The sequence below is a fragment of the Triticum dicoccoides genome, chromosome 5A (genome assembly GCF_002162155.2).
Source record: "Triticum dicoccoides isolate Atlit2015 ecotype Zavitan chromosome 5A, WEW_v2.0, whole genome shotgun sequence".
In the NCBI taxonomy this organism is placed as follows: Eukaryota; Viridiplantae; Streptophyta; class Magnoliopsida; order Poales; family Poaceae; genus Triticum; species Triticum dicoccoides.
Window position 1 is genome coordinate 608,573,063 of NC_041388.1, and position 16,454 is coordinate 608,589,516.

Sequence of the window (16,454 nt, forward strand, 5' to 3'; positions counted from 1 at the left end):
AAACAAATTTAGTTGGAGAACACCAGTGTCATCAGCCTTTCAGGTTCACCACAAGATATATGATGTGGGTTATGTATTAACCTATCGCACATACCAGTGAAAGAGTATACTCTTCCTTTTTCTTTTTACCAAATGGTCACTCTTTCAGCAAAGTCAAAATCATGTCTTCTTATACAAGAACATTTTATAGAACCATAGGCATAGCATTGGTCCGCTTATCTTTTGATCTCGAAATGTTGAAACTGTATGTGTCTTCCTAACGGATGAAGAATACCGTTTTTCCTGCCACAACTTGCACAAATTGCGTTCTTCATGACTTTCAACGTGTTGTAACCTTTTGGCCATGCTAAAACTAGAAAGTTCATGTGTTGGTTGAGCTATATGGAATCCCCTATCCTCAACTAACTAAAAAATTATTAACACCCCTAACAAGAGGGATACTAAAAATTATTGATATCAACCTGACCAAAAAGTGAGCATTTTTCTCCAAACTATACTTGATTTGTACAAGCACATACAAAAATCACAGTTCAAATTCTCAACTAACTAAACGACATTGAAAATTTACACGTAGTTCAAAAATCTAAAGTAGAATTCCTCTGGACACAGACATACAGTTTTTAGCATTTGAACAATGCAATTGTCTGTAAAGCAATGCCAATTTATCAACTCGGAACACCAGTCTTCTCCTTAAAATGGTGCATAAATTTATTAATCAGCTAGGCATTCCATGGGTTCACCTCAAGTCCCATTCTCCACTGTTCCTTCTAGTGGAGGGACTGCATGAAGCTCTTTCCTATTTATAAGGAGCAGGCATCTGTCATCTCGAATAATGGACAAACATTAAACTTCTGGTATGACACATGGGATTGTGATACTAAAGCTGAAAGATGGCCACACCGGCACTCCTTTGCACTCAAGGAGAACATTTCCATTGCCGAACTATTTCAAACAGAGGATCTGACTGCTTTGTTCCACTTACCATTGTCTGTGGAGGCATATGCTCAGTTTCAAGACTTGGAGAATCTTATCCAGGATGTGCAACCTAATCTAGAGGACAATTATTGGCATATCTTGCGGGTGCTGCCACTTATAAGGTTTGTAGGTTATTAATGCCTACAATACCACTACTACCAGTGGTCAAATGGCTATGGAAGACATGTTGTCAGTTAAAACATAATATCTTCTTTTGGCTTCTAGCACATGACAGGTTAAATACAGGAACCCTCTTACTACGCAAAAATTTCTTTATACAGGATTACACATGTGTCTTTTACAGCATGCAAACTCTTGAAACAAGAGACCACCTTTTCTTCCACTGCCCATTTGCAAAAATTTCCTGGAACTACATCTATCCCTCTTGAACTCCCACCGACCTAGGTCTTCAGGAAGAGATTGATCAGCTGGAAATACAAATCAACCTGCCTTTCGCCTTGGAAATCATCATTCTGGTGACTTGGGCTATATGGAACACAAGGAATGATTTCATCTTCACACAGATTAGCCCGAGTTTGTATGCTTGCATGAGAAATCTCAAGGATGAAATCAAATGGCTCGTTTACAGAACCAAGAAGAAAGAATATAGTAGGCTAGAAGACTAGGTCAAAGCTTTCTTGTAACTAGACAATACCCCGCGCGTTGCTGCGGGAATTGGTTGCAAGATATTTTAGTGATATTTGGTTGTATGAAACATGCATATTTATATAGATTTAACTATAGTTAAATAAAAATAGATATGCATAATCATTTGATTATTGTACAATTGTACAATCATTATTGAATATATGTTTAATAAAATGACAGATGTATTGTCCCATGCATGAATGCTTGTTGAAATGGATGTTTTCCAATGCATGGTTGCATATTGAGTTGGTATGTTCACATGTTAAAGGAAATATAGGTAATGGTGATCAACTATTTGAATGAGACCCGTGCGTTGTTACAGAGAATTTTTAGTGCATACCATGATAGTTTCTATAAAATACATGGGATGTGGTAGATCATACACACTCAAAAAGGTGTGTAATAAGGTGAGAATAGATATGTATATAGGACTGGATAAAATGGCCTGTCATCAATGATACATTTACATTCGCAATAAATAAATAAATCAATGGCATATTTACAATAAAACTATATATACTGCAGAAATCACGTAATGCATTGACAATTGAATAGTTACAAAACATATATAATTTATTGAGTGCTCTATCGTAATCATGCTTAATTCAATGGGATTTCTCATACTTACAAAATATATTTTCTCATGTGCTAAACTATTAACGCAATGGTCTAGTAACCCCAGCAGCTTTTTTAGGAGTAGTAACCCCAATAGCTAAGGAGTGTGAAATAATTGAAACTGTAACATCCGAGGCACAATATGGTGCACACGCCACAATATCATCGTGTTTGACACGATCCATCATGCAACACCTTAGGCAATGAACAAACCTTGTATACCCTTTTTCTTTTTACTTGATCCAAGAGGACTTTGCTGCCAGTGACAACTCTCTACATTTAACTTTTCTTACTACTTGCTATGCCAGGTTCATTATTGCTGGTATCAGTCTGAAGCAAATTTGGTTGTTGACTTCTCATGATCATTATTTTAAAAGCTTCGCTATAGCACGCGATAGTGTTTAGAAGAGGTCCTGCGCTAAGGGACTTTGGTCCAAACGCATGAACCAACATTTTAAATAGCGCACTATAGCAATTAAAATAGGGCCGCCTTTAAGAGCCATAGCGCGCTATTTAAAACTATGCTCATGATAGTTGAGGGAGTCCTGGATTAGGGGGTATCCGGACAGCCGGATTATATCCTTTGGCCGGACTGTTGGACTATGAAGATACAAGATTGAAGACTTCGTCCCATGTCCGGATGGGATTCTCCTTGGCGTGGAAGGCAAGCTTGGCAATACGGATATGTAGATCTCCTTCCTTGTAACCGACTCTGTGTAACCCTAGCCCCCTCCGGTGTCTTTATAAACAGGAGGGTTTTAGTCCGTAGGACAACAACAATCATACCATAGGCTAGCTTCTAGGGTTTAGCCTCTCTGATCTCGTGGTAGATCAACTCTTGTACTACTCATATTATCAAGAACAATCAAGAAGGACGTAGGGTATTACCTCCATCAAGAGGGCCCGAACCTGGGTAAACATTGTGTCCCCTGCCTCCTATTACCATTCGCCTAGACGCACAGTTCGGGACCCCCTACCCGAGATCCGCCGGTTTTGACACCAACATTAATTGGTGCTTTCATTGAGAGTTCCTCTGTGTCGTCATTGTTAGGCTGGATGGCTCCTTCAATCATCGATAGCGATGCGGTCCAGGGTGAGACTTTTCTCCCCGGACAGATCTTTGTATTCGGCGGCTTCACACTATGGGCCAACTCGCTTGGCCATCTGGAGCAGATCGAGAGCTACGCCCCTGGCCATCAGGTCAGATTTGGAAACTTGGACTACACGGCCGACATCCACGGAGACTTGATCTTCGATGGATTCGAGCCCTTGCCGAGTGCGCGACACGGTCACGATGAACATGATTTAGCTCTACCGTCGGACAGTGTTCGGGAGATCGCACAGGCGACCGCTCCAACCCTCAATTCGGAGCCAGTTGCGCCATCCATGGACGGGTGGATAGACCCCGCCACGGAGGCCGCATTCTCAGCGGCAATCGAGCCGAGTATCGACCTTACCCTTCACGAGAGCCGTGACGCCAAACTTCCGGATTCTTCCCGGGCCACGGACTCCGAACCGCCTGCGCCCGTGCCTATCGGATCCAACTGGGCAACAATCATGGAGTTCACCTCCGCGGATATCTTTCAGCACTCGCCCTTCGGCGACATACTGAACTCATTAAGGTCTCTCTCCTTGTCAGGAGAGTCCTGGCCGAACTATGTCCGGCAGGATTGGGATGCAGATGACGAAGAAATTCGCCGCCCACCCACCACCCACTTAGTAGCCACTGTCGATGATTCGACCGACATGCTCGACTTCGACTCCGAAGACATCGACGGTATGGACGATGATGCAGGAGACGAACAGGAACCACTGCCCACAGGGCACTGGACGCCCACTTCATCATATGATGTATACATGGTGGACACACCCACAGAAAATGACGACGAGGAACGGAAGGACGCAGCAAAGGATTGTTCCCTCGAGAAGCAGTCAAAGCGGCAGCGTAAGCGCTGCTCTAAATCCCGCCTCGGCAGAAACAGCGATCATATAGACCCAGTGATAGAGCAGGGTGAGCCAGCGGACGACAAACACGGCATTGAACCATCGTCCGACCACGGCAACATGGAGAATCAAACCGAACAACCCGACTCTGGCGAAGATAACAATCCAGATGACATCACACCGAACAGGCACCTGGAGCAACAGAATACCCATCAAAGGCTTGTTGCCACTGGGAGGAGTCTGAAAAAGCAAAAGCAAAGGCTCAGGGCTGCACAAGACACACTCAGAATTAGATGGAGTGAAGTACTCAACACTGCAGCAAAGTACGGCGGTAGTCGCCACACAAAGAGCTACCCGAAGCGAAAGCTGCTACCTGAATTCGATGAGGAGGCCTTAGATGTTGGGGAACGTAGTAATTTCAAAAAAATTACTACGCACACGCAAGATCATGGTGATGCATAGCAACGAAAGGGGAGAGTATTGTCCACGGACCCTCGTAGACCGAAAGCGGAAGCGTTAGCACAACGCAGTTGATGTAGTCGTACGTCTTCACGATCTGACCGATCAAGTACCGAATGCATGACACCTCCGAGTTCAGCACACGTTCAGCCCGATGACGTCCCTCGAACTCCGATCCAACCGAGTGTTGAGGGAGAGTTTCGTCAGCACGATGGTGTGGTGACGATGTTGATGTTCTACCGACGCAGGGGTTTGCCTAAGCACTGCTACAGTATTATCGAGGTGGACTATGGTGGAGGGGGCACCGCACACGGCTAAAAGATCAACTTGAGGTTGTGTCTATGGGGTGCCCCCTTGCCCCCGTATATAAAGGAGCAAAGGAGGGGTGCGGCCGGCCACAGGAGGAGGCGCGCCGGAGGAGTCCTACTCCCACCGGGAGTAGGACTCCCCCCTTTTCCTAGTTGGATTAGGACTTGGGAGGGGGAAGGAGTGGAGGAGAAGGAAGGAAGGGTGGCGCCGCCCCCCTCTCCTTGTCCTATTCGGACTAGGGGGAGGGGCGCGCGGCCAGCCCTTGCCTCCTTTCCTCTCTTCCACCTAGGCCCACTAAGGCCCATTAAGTTCCTGGGGGTTCCGGTAACCTCCCGGTACTCCGGTAAAATCCCGATTTCACCCGGAACACTTACGATATCCAAACATAAGCTTCCAATATATCAATCTTCATGTTCGACCATTTCGAGACTCCTCGTCATGTCCGTGATCACATCCGAGACTCTGAACAACATTCGGTACATCAAAACATATAAACTCATAATATAACTGTCATCGAAATGTTAAGCGTGCGGACCCTACGGGTTCGAGAACTATGTAGACATGACCGAGACACGTCTCCGGTCAATAACCAATAGCGGAACCTGGATGCTCATATTGGCTCCTACATATTCTACAAAGATCTTTATCAGTCAAACCGCATAACAACATACGTTGTTCCCTTTGTCATCGGTATGTTACTTGCCCGAGATTCGACCGTCGGTATCTCAATGTGACGCCCCCGATTCAATCGTACACTAATCATACATGCAAACATGTACGATCAAGATCAGGGACTCACGGGAAGATATCACAACACAACTCTACAAATAAAATAAGTCATACAAGCATGATATTACAATCCAGGGGCCTCGAGGGCTCGAATACAAGAGCTCGATCATAGACGAGTCAGCAGAAGCAACAATATCTGAGTACAGGCATAAGTTAAACAAGTTTTCCTTAAGAAGGCTAGCACAAACTGGGATACAGATCGAAAGAGGCGCAGGCCTCCTGCCTGGGATCCTCCTAAACTACTCTTGGTCGTCGTCAGCGGGTAGCACGTAGTAGTAGGCACCTCCGGTGTAGTAGGAGTCGTTGTCGAAGGTGGCGTCTGGCTCCTGGGCTCCAACATCTGGTTGCGACAACCAGGTAGAAGGGATAGGGGGAAAAGAGGGAGAAAGCAACGGTGAGTACTCATCCAAAGTAGTCGCAAGCAAGGAGCTACACTACATATGTATGCATTGGTATCAACTGGAATAAGGCTATTATATGTGGACTGAACTGCAGAAAGCCAGAATAAGAGGGGGATAGCTAGTCCTTTCGAAGACTACGCTTCTGGTAACCTCCATCTTGCAGCATGTAGAAGAGAGTAGACAGAAGTCCTCCAAGTAGCATCGTATAGCATAAACCTAACCGATGATCCTCCCCTTGTCGCCCTGTGAGAGAGCGATCACCGGTTGTATCTGGCACTTGGAAGGGTGTGTTTTATTAAGTATCCGGTTCTAGTTGTCATAAGGTCAAGGTACAACTCCAAGTCGTCCTGTTACCGAAGATCACGGCTATTCAAATAGATTAACTTCCCTGCAGGGGTGCACCACATAACCCAACACGCTTGATCCCATTTGGCCGGACACACTTTTCGGGGTCATGCCCGGCCGCGGAAGATCAACACGTCGCAGCCCCACCTAGGCACAACAGAGAGGTCAGCATGCCGGTCTAAATCCTATGGCGCAGGGGTCTGGGCCCATCGCCCATTGCACACCTGCACGTTGTGTACGCGGCCAGAGAGCAGACCTAGCAACCTCCATTACAAAGGAAGTTGCGTTACGCGGTCCAACCCGGCGCGCGCCGCTCAGTCGCTGACATCACGAAGGCTTCGGCTGATACCACAACGTCGAGTGCCCATAACTGTCCCCGCGTAGATGGTTAGTGCGTATAGGCCAGTAGCCAGACTTAGATCAAATACCAAGATCTTGTTAAACGTGTTAAGTATCTGCGAACACTGACCAGGGCCAGGCCCACCTCTCTCCTAGGTGGTCTCAACCTGCCCTGTCGCTCCGCCACAAAGTAACAGTCGGGGGTCGTCGGGAACCCAGGCCCACCACTACCTGGCTGGAGCCACCTGCCCCTTCAGGCCCCATCTCCAAACAGTATCACCGGTAATGTAACAGTGTAAAGTATTTAGTATATGCCCGTGATCACCTCCCGAAGTGATCACGGCCCAGTAGTATAGCATGGCAGACGGACAAGAGTGTAGGGCCACTGATGGAACACTAGCATCCTATACTAAGAAGTAGGATAGCAGGTAATGGTAACAACAGTAGTAGCAAGGACAGGCTATGCATCAGGATAGGAATAACGGAAATCAGTAACATGCTATACTACTCTAATGCAAGCAGTATAGAGGAGAGTAGGTGATATCTGGTGATCAAGGGGGGGCTTGCCTGGTTGCTCTGGCAAGAGAGAGGGGTCGTCAACACCGTAGTCGTACTGGGTAGCAGCGGCGTCGGTCTCGGTGTCTAGCGGAGAGAAGAGGGGGGAGAAACAGTAAATACATAGCAAGCAAGTGCATAATAGGACAACAGGCAGAGCTAGATGTGTTCTAACGCGGTATGAGGTGATACCAGTGAAGGGGGAAAACATCCGAGAAAGTATCTCCGGTGTTGCGCGTTTTCGGGCAGAGGAGCCGGAGGGGGAAAGTTGCGTGTTTGCTATGCTAGGGATGTGTGGCGGACGAACGAAGAGTGTATCCAGATTCGTCTCGTCGTTCTGAGCAACTTTCATGTTGAAAATAATTTAATCCGAGTTACGGATTAAAAGATATGATTTTCTAAAGATTTTATTAATTTTCGGAATTTAATTAATTATTTAATTTAATTCGAAGATAGATCTACAACATCAGCATGAGGTCATGCTGACGTCAGCAGTCAACAGGGTTGACTGGTCAACCTGACCAGTGGGTCCCACATGTCATTGACTGTTTATTAATTAACAGTAGTTAATTAGGTTAATTAGTCATTAGGGTAATTAATCATAATTAGTTAATTTAAATAGAATTAATTAAGTTAATTAATTTAGTTAATTAATTTATTATTATAATTATTATTTATTCTTTTTATCATTATTATTTTTAATCCTTTTTTTTGAAACGTTTTGGAGGCGGGGCCCTCCTGTCATTGGCCCATAGGGGAGCCTAGTGGGCTTGCGGGCGTGGTGCCCGTGCCCGAGGCCGAACGGGGCTGGCCCCGGGTGCAGCCCGTGGCGTGGGTGCCGGCAGCCAGAACGCCGGCTAGTGGGGGGGCGAGTCGTGGTGGATGGGGCGAGGCCAGGGACGACGACGAGCGAGGCGGGAGGCGAGCGCGTCGAGGGGGAAGCAGGGGCAGCCACGCGCGAGCTCCAGACGGCGTGAGCGGCCGGTGGGCGAGCAGAGGCGGGGTCCGGGTCAGGCGGTGGCGAGCATCCAAGGCCGCAGCCGGCGCGGCGGGGCTGGCACAGCTGCGGGGAGGCAGCAGGTAGAGCAAGCAGCAGCACAACAGCCAGTGGCAGCAGAGCAAGCAGATAGCAGCGGCGGGCGAGGATGCCCAGCGGGGTCGCGATGCGGGTGGCGAGCATGGCGGTGGGCGCGCGGTCGCAGGTGAAGCAAGATGCAGACGGCGAGGCGCGCGGCTGCAGGGCGCGTGCGGGCTTTGGGGGAAGAGGAGAAGGAGGGGTTCCTCACGAGAGGTTGTAGGGTCAGTGGCAACGGGGGACGAGGAGGAGGTCGAGGACGACGGCGGAGCGGTCCGGCGAGGGCGTGTTCCGGCAAGGCGGCGTCGTGATGGCGGCGTCGTAGCTCGAGGGGGTCCGGCGGGGAAGAGACGATGGGGCGGCGCCGGCGAGGTCCAGCGAGCGCCTGGCGTCGCCGGGGCGGCGGGGTAGGTAGCGGGGCGCCGGGCGCCGCGGTCGTCGCCCCGATCCAGAGGGGATCGGGGAGTGGGGGAGCGAGGGGAGTGGGGATGGGGAAGTGGGGCGATGGGGGTGGTTAGGGTTTCGGGGGTAATGGATAAGGGGAGGGGGTGGCCGGCCGGCTAGGCCTGGTGGGTGAATTGGGCTGGCCCGTTGGGTCTGTTGGCCCAGGGGGGGTCTTTCTCCCTTTGCTTGTTTTTTTGTTTGTTTGTTTCTTTTATTTATTTTTTCTTTTCTGTTTTAGTTAGTTTAGGTCATTTATGTATTTTATAAAAATGTGTTTGCTGCACTATAATTACCTATGTCATTTTTTGCACAGCCCGAACATTTTAGTTTAATATTTTGAAAAAATTTGTCGTTTGACTTATTTAGGATTTAAATTTGAAACGGTTTCGAATTTCAGTGACAGAGGTGACGTGTCACCATTAACGTGAGATTACTGTAGCATGATTACCCGGGCATCACAATTCTCCTCCACTACAAGAAATCTCGTCCCGAGATTTAAGAGGGGGACTAAGGGGGAAAGTTCTGGTTACGAAATCCTAACGAATCTTCTCAGTCTTGGTTGCTCTTCTTGAAGAGGTCGATCCATTACATTGACGTCTTCATTTCTCTGCTTCAGGTCATCATGGTGATGTCGTCCTTTTCTCGGGAACTCCAACGTACTTACGAATAGGTAAGGGGCAGCTCGGCTACGACAAAATGCTTATGAGGGAAACAATCTGGGGGTTAACCCATGAAGGAGCATAAGATTATCTCTCGAGTTGAACATATCGAATACATCAAGAGTAAGGTACGAAGGTACAATAAGAGGTTCCAATTGGATAGATAGTTGGTCGAAGTCTGAACCAGAGTGAGAAAGGGTTTCAGAGCAGCGAGAGTAAGTATTGCGTCTGATACCTGAATAGAGCACTAGGAAGGTGGCCCATGAATTAAATACGAAGCCAAGCGCGAGGAATAACTTCGACAACAGGGTGTATAGGAGAGTCAGGTTTCGATCCTGTGGAACTTTGGGTTATGGGCCCACCATGTGGGTTAAAAGTAGGAAGGGCATTGACATCTTGCATGGTCATGTAGGCAAGGCATGTCAGAGGTTAGTATGTCGGTTATGTCGACAACAACATCGGTACCAAGGGCGAGGGACGAAGAGAACCATTTTCCTGCTCGTTCAACGAGGCGGACCAATAGGCAAAGTTCTCATCCATCGGTGGTTACCGGAATGTCATCAACAATAGAAACAGGGTCTTACTGACACGGTTATACACCAAGGTATTTACTTAAGCAGAAGAATATTACTTCTTAAATCATATGGATCATGAGGAAGATTAAACAAATCAATGGAAAGGAAAATGTGATCACCAGATTAAATAGAGCAATGGAAAGGAAAATGTGTTTAAACACATTATTCAGGGGTATATCCGTCGCTAAGGACAAACAGAGCATGATATCCACAACAGGATATAATGTAGAAGACCCTTTAGGAAAGGGGAGAGAAACTTCATGACATTACCCATACAACGGTGTTTGGATAATTGATAAAGAAAATTCAACGTTGTGCTTCAAATGTTCTTATTGATGATCGGAGTACCACCGACATGCTTCGAGATAGCATTGACATGGTCAACAGGTAAAGATCGGGCTATGGATACATAAGGGATCCATCAGGATCAACTTATAGAATAAGTCTTATAATTTCCTCAGGGAAGAATGGTTAACCTTGCTAATAAGGAAACTATAACAGCAGGTCATCCGGCCAGGTGTGCTGGACATGCCATCACCTTACCGGGTCATCAAAGACCAGTGTTATAACTCTTGGAAAAATGTTCCAACCATCATATCTGACCGAGATTCAGATCTGATCGGTGTTAGGATACCTCGGACTTAGGATGCCTGAGAAGGAAAAGTGCAAAATGAATTGACGAGACGACATTGTAGGATTCTCGGGAAATCTACTATGGAAGCGAGTTCCGAAATAGGAGCTCATCATTAAACCAATGAAGGGATAAGGTGGTAGCTGATGAACTCAGCGACAATTCATCGAGGTTTCCAAAAAGATGTATTTCCACAACTATGTGAACAAGGATATAACATTTGTCAGAACAAAAGATATAATGATGTATGCTCGAGGAAAACATACACAATTAAACATTGGTTGAAAGGTGCGCCCGAAATATGGGTAGGGTTGCACGACCAATGTGAGAATGGTGATTCAGTAATCAATAGTCTAAGAATGAACGGCCGACCATTAACTTCCAAGCAATAGGGTTGCTAGAAGGGAAGAATCCAAACAACACCGTTCACTTGTTGGAATCAACACGGGGACCAAGAAAGAATGGTGATGGTGAGAAGTATCACTATACCAAGAATTTTTTAAGAGGTGATGAAATTCTCACGACATTCTTGACATAAAAGATGGTAATACTCCAAGGTAATGGAGAACAAATGCTGGATAGTAAGGATCTCAAGGTATAACACAAAACACGAATAAGTTTGTGTTGAACGGGAGGCAATAAAGTGGTCGGTGATAACACAAACCATTGAGGGGCGAGGATGGTATTTCTCATCAAGAATTCGATATATATATATTGGGAGAGCTTAGGATGTTTATGATGACCACGACACATTTGTCGAGAGATTTCATGCAGATGTAATCGGCCGGCGATGACATCAAGTCAAATGATGATGCATCGGAAGTCAAATAATACTTGAAGAAGAACTCATAAGAAGTTATGCAGTTTCGTGATAATCTTGAGATGCTAGAGGGAGTAATACTCGATGACAGATCAAAGTAGAGGTTGGACTGGGGTATTGCTCTACAGAAGACAAGCGCTTAAACTTGCACGCGAAATGGCATTTAAAGGAGAACATGGTCGGAACCACGATTGCAAAAGGCCAGATCCCAGATATAAGATGAACTTATACCAAAGGAATAATTAATTTAAGAGAAGCTTTAATGATAAGATCTGCATCGTGTCCATGGGCATGAACACAAAGTTCAAGGTCGACTCCCACTTCTCCAATGCATAACCTTTCATTCACTTCTCACTTTAGAAGAAGTTGTAGTGTTGAAATTTTATCTGGCAAAAAACTAGAAGTGTATGACTCGTGAAAACTTTCGAGTTCACACATATTAAGGAAGGCATAGGTTCAACTCATCAAGGTATCGTGGAAATATATACCACAAGCTTCAATAGTAAATCCCACCAGCTCAAAAGCTGAGCATGGTTGAGAAAGCAGATGATACAATTTACCAAAGGCATTATGTATCTGAGGGACAGGCTCACATGGTTATTGAATAAGGAGGACACTATCGAATAATAATCCAATAAAGGATCTGACGGTCCAGAGCGGAGTTGATGTGAGCATCGGCACACAATCAGTTGAAGAAAGGATGCAAGGGCATCAGATTATAGAACACCTGAATGATTCGATGCTTAGTTATCAAAGAAATTATGATTCCCAAATAGAAGGATCAGAAGCAGACGCTCTGATCAAGGGTGGATAAGTTCAATGGACCTAAGGGTACAATTGACGGCAACAGATTGGTCGAGAACAAGCTCATGTTCAAAAATGACGTCTAAGCCAGAAAGATAATTTAAAAGGATCAACTGATAATAGTGTGCATTCGCACACATGTTGAATCAATAGGATCAAAATTTACGGTGTCTAAGGATACTAACGAATATTGCCAGACATATGAAAAGCATCCATAATGCAAGCAGACAAGTATTGCAGAGCAATAAGCTACTAAGGATTCTTGGAGGATCAAATAGTATTTCGAAGACCATTGTGAAACACATGAACAACTGGGGGTGAGCGGATACTCGATAAGTGCGAGAATTATCCATAGGGGTATTCAGGTGACAAAGAACAGCAAGGCAGTAAGCTCAAAGGATTATCGAAACAACGTCAAGTAGTTCGGGGTATCTTGTAATAACAAGACCAACTGGGGATGATTGTAAGAATAATAACTGCAAGTAGTTATCCATAAGGGTTGACGGTGGAAGAGGAATTGCAAACGCGATGAACACAAGTTCTCGGGTTAACAGCGGAGAGTATCTTCAGGGTCTTCACATACAGCAGACGGTCATCAGTAATAAGGGGCTCTCCGGGTGAAAGTGATAACGAGATCCTAATGTTAGATTTAGCACAATTCAATTAGCCCGAATAGAAGAGAGATCAGAGTTCCAGAGTATAGACAAGGAGTAAAAGATCCTAATACCACCCAATGGCGACGTGAGCCCGTAAGCTACACAGCCATGTTAGTAAAAGTTTTTTTTTAATGACTAGACTCGACTTCGACCAAGGAGCGTGGAAGGGGGATTCCTACAGGCAGTCGGCTCTGATACCAACTTGTGACGCCCCCGATTCAATCGTACACTAATCATACACGCAAATGTGTACGATCAAGATCAAGGACTCACGGGAAGATATCACAACACAACTCTACAAATAAAATAAGTCATACAAGCATGATATTACAAGCCAGGGGCCTCGAGGGCTCGAATACAAGAGCTCGATCGTAGACGAGTCAGCAAAAGCAACAATATCTGAGTACAGACATAAGTTAAACAAGTTTGCCTTAAGAAGGCTAGCACAAACTGGGATACAGATCGAAAGGGGCGTAGGCCTCCTGCCTGGGATCCTCCTAAACTACTCCTGGTTGTCGTCAGCGGGCAACATGTAGTAGTAGGCACCTCCGGTGTAGTAGGAGTCGTTGTCGAAGGTGGCGTCTGGCTCCTGGGCTCCAACATCTGGTTGCGACAACCAGGTAGAAGGGATAGGGGGAAAAGAGGGAGAAAGCAACAGTGAGTACTCATCCAAAGTACTCGCAAGCAAGGAGCTACACTACATATGTATGCATTGGTATCAACTGGAATAAGGCTATTATATGTGGACTGAACTGCAGAAAGCCGGAATAAGAGGGGGATAGCTAGTCCTTTCGAAGACTATGCTTCTGGTAACCTCCATCTTGCAGCATGTAGAAGAGAGTAGATGGAAGTCCTCCAAGTAGCATCGTATAGCATAAACCTAACCGATGATCCTTCCCTCGTCGCCCTGTGAGAGAGCGATCACCGGTTGTATCTGGCACTTGGAAGGGTGTGTTTTATTAAGTATCCGGTTCTAGTTGTCATAAGGTCAAGGTACAACTCCAAGTCGTACTGTTACCGAAGATCACGGCTATTCAAATAGATTAACTTCCCTGCAGGGGTGCACCACATAACCCAACACGCTTGATCCCATTTGGTCGGACACACTTTTCGGGGTCATGCCCGGCCGCGGAAGATCAACACGTCGCAGCCCCACCTAGGCACAACAGAGAGGTCAGCACGCCGGTCTAAATCCTATGGCGCAGGGGTCTGGGCCCATCGCCCATTGCACACCTGCACGTTGCGTACGCGGCCGGAGAGCAGACCTAGCAACCTCCATTACAAAGGAAGTTGCGTTACGCGGTCCAACCCGGCGCCCGCCGCTCAGTCGCTGACGTCACGAAGGCTTCGGCTGATACCACGACGTCGAGTGCCCATAACTGTCCCCGCGTAGATGGTTAGTGCGTATAGGCCAGTAGCCAGACTCAGATCAAATACCAAGATCTCGTTAAACGTGTTAAGTATCCGCAAACACCGACCAGGGCCAGGCCCACCTCTCTCCTAGGTGGTCTCAACCTGCCCTGTCGCTCCGCCACAAAGTAACAGTCGGAGGTCGTCGGGAACCCAGGCCCACCACTACCTGGATGGAGCCACCTGCCCCTTCAGCCCCCATCTCCAAACAGTATCACCGGTAATGTAACAGTGTAAAGTATTTAGTATATGCCCGTGATCACCTCCCGAAGTGATCACGGCCCAGTAGTATAGCATGGCAGACGGACAAGAGTGTAGGGCCACTGATGGAACACTAGCATCCTATACTAAGAAGTAGGATAGCAGGTAATGGTAACAGCAGTAGTAGCAAGGACAGGCTATGCATCAGGATAGGAATAACGGAAAGCAGTAACATGCTATACTACTCTAATGCAAGTAGTATAGAGGAGAGTAGGTGATATCTGGTGATCAAGGGGGGGCTTGCCTGGTTGCTCTGGCAAGAGAGAGGGGTCGTCAACACCGTAGTCGTACTGGGTAGCAGCGGCGTCGGTCTCGGTGTCTAGCAGAGAGAAGAGGGGGGAGAAACAGTAAATACATAGCAAGCAAGTGCATAATAGGACAACAGGCAGAGCTAGATGTGTTCTAACGCGGTATGAGGTGATACCGGTGAAGGGGGAAAACATCCGAGAAAGTATCCCCGGTGTTGCGCGTTTTCGGGCAGAGGAGCCGGAGGGGGAAAGTTGCGTGTTTGCTATGCTAGGGATGTGTGGCGGACGAACGGAGAGTGTATCCAGATTCGTCCCGTCGTTCTGAGCAACTTTCATGTTGAAAATAATTTAATCCGAGTTACGGATTAAAAGATATGATTTTCTAAAGATTTTATTAATTTTTGGAATTTAATTAATTATTTAATTTAATTCGAAGATAGATTTATAACATCAGCATGAGGTCATGCTGACGTCAGCAGTCAACAGGGTTGACTGGTCAACCTGACCAGTGGGTCCCACATGTCATTGACTGTTTATTAATTAACAGTAGTTAATTAGGTTAATTAGTCATTAGGGTAATTAATCATAATTAGTTAATTTAAAAAGAATTAATTAAGTTAATTATTTTAGTTAATTAATTTATTATTATAATTATTATTTATTCTTTTTATCATTATTATTTTTAATCCTTTTTTTAAACGTTTTGGAGGCGGGGCCCTCCTGTCATTGGCCCATAGGGGAGCCTAGTGGGCTTGCGGGCGTGGTGCCCATGCCCGAGGCCGAACAGGGCTGGCCCCGAGCGCAGCCCGTGGCGTGGGCGCCGGCAGCCAGAACGCCGGCCAGTGGGGGGGGCGAGTCGTGGTGGATGGGGCGAGGCCAGGGATGACGACGAGCGAGGCGGGAGGCGAGCGCGTCGAGGGGGAAGCAGGGGGCGGCCACGCGCGAGCTCCGGTCGGCGCGAGCGGCCGGTGGGCGAGCAGAGGCGGGGTCCGAATCAGGCGGTGGCGAGCGTCCAAGGCCGCAGCCGGCGCGGCGGGGCTAGGCGGGGCTGGCACAGCTGCGGGGAGGCAACAGGTAGAGCAAGCAGCAGCACAGCAGCTAGCGGCAGCACAGCAAGCAGATAGCAGCGGCGGGCGAGGACGCCCAGCGGGGTCGCGATGCGGGTGGCGAGCATGGCGGTGGGCGCGCGGTCGCAGTGAAGCAAGATGCAGACGGCGAGACGCGCGGCTGCAGGGCGCGTGCGGGCTTTGGGGGAAGAGGAGAAGGAGGGGTTCCTCACGGGAGGTTGTAGGGTCAGTGGCAACGGGGGACGAGGAGGAGGTCGAGGACGACGGCGGAGCGGCCGGCGAGGGCGTGTTCCGGCAAGGCGGCGTCGTGATGGCGGCGTCATAGCTCGAGGGGGTCCAGCGGGGAAGAGACGATGGGGCGGCGCCGGCGAGGTCCAGCGAGCGCCTGGCGTCGCCGGGGCGGCAGGGTAGGTAGCGGGGCGCTG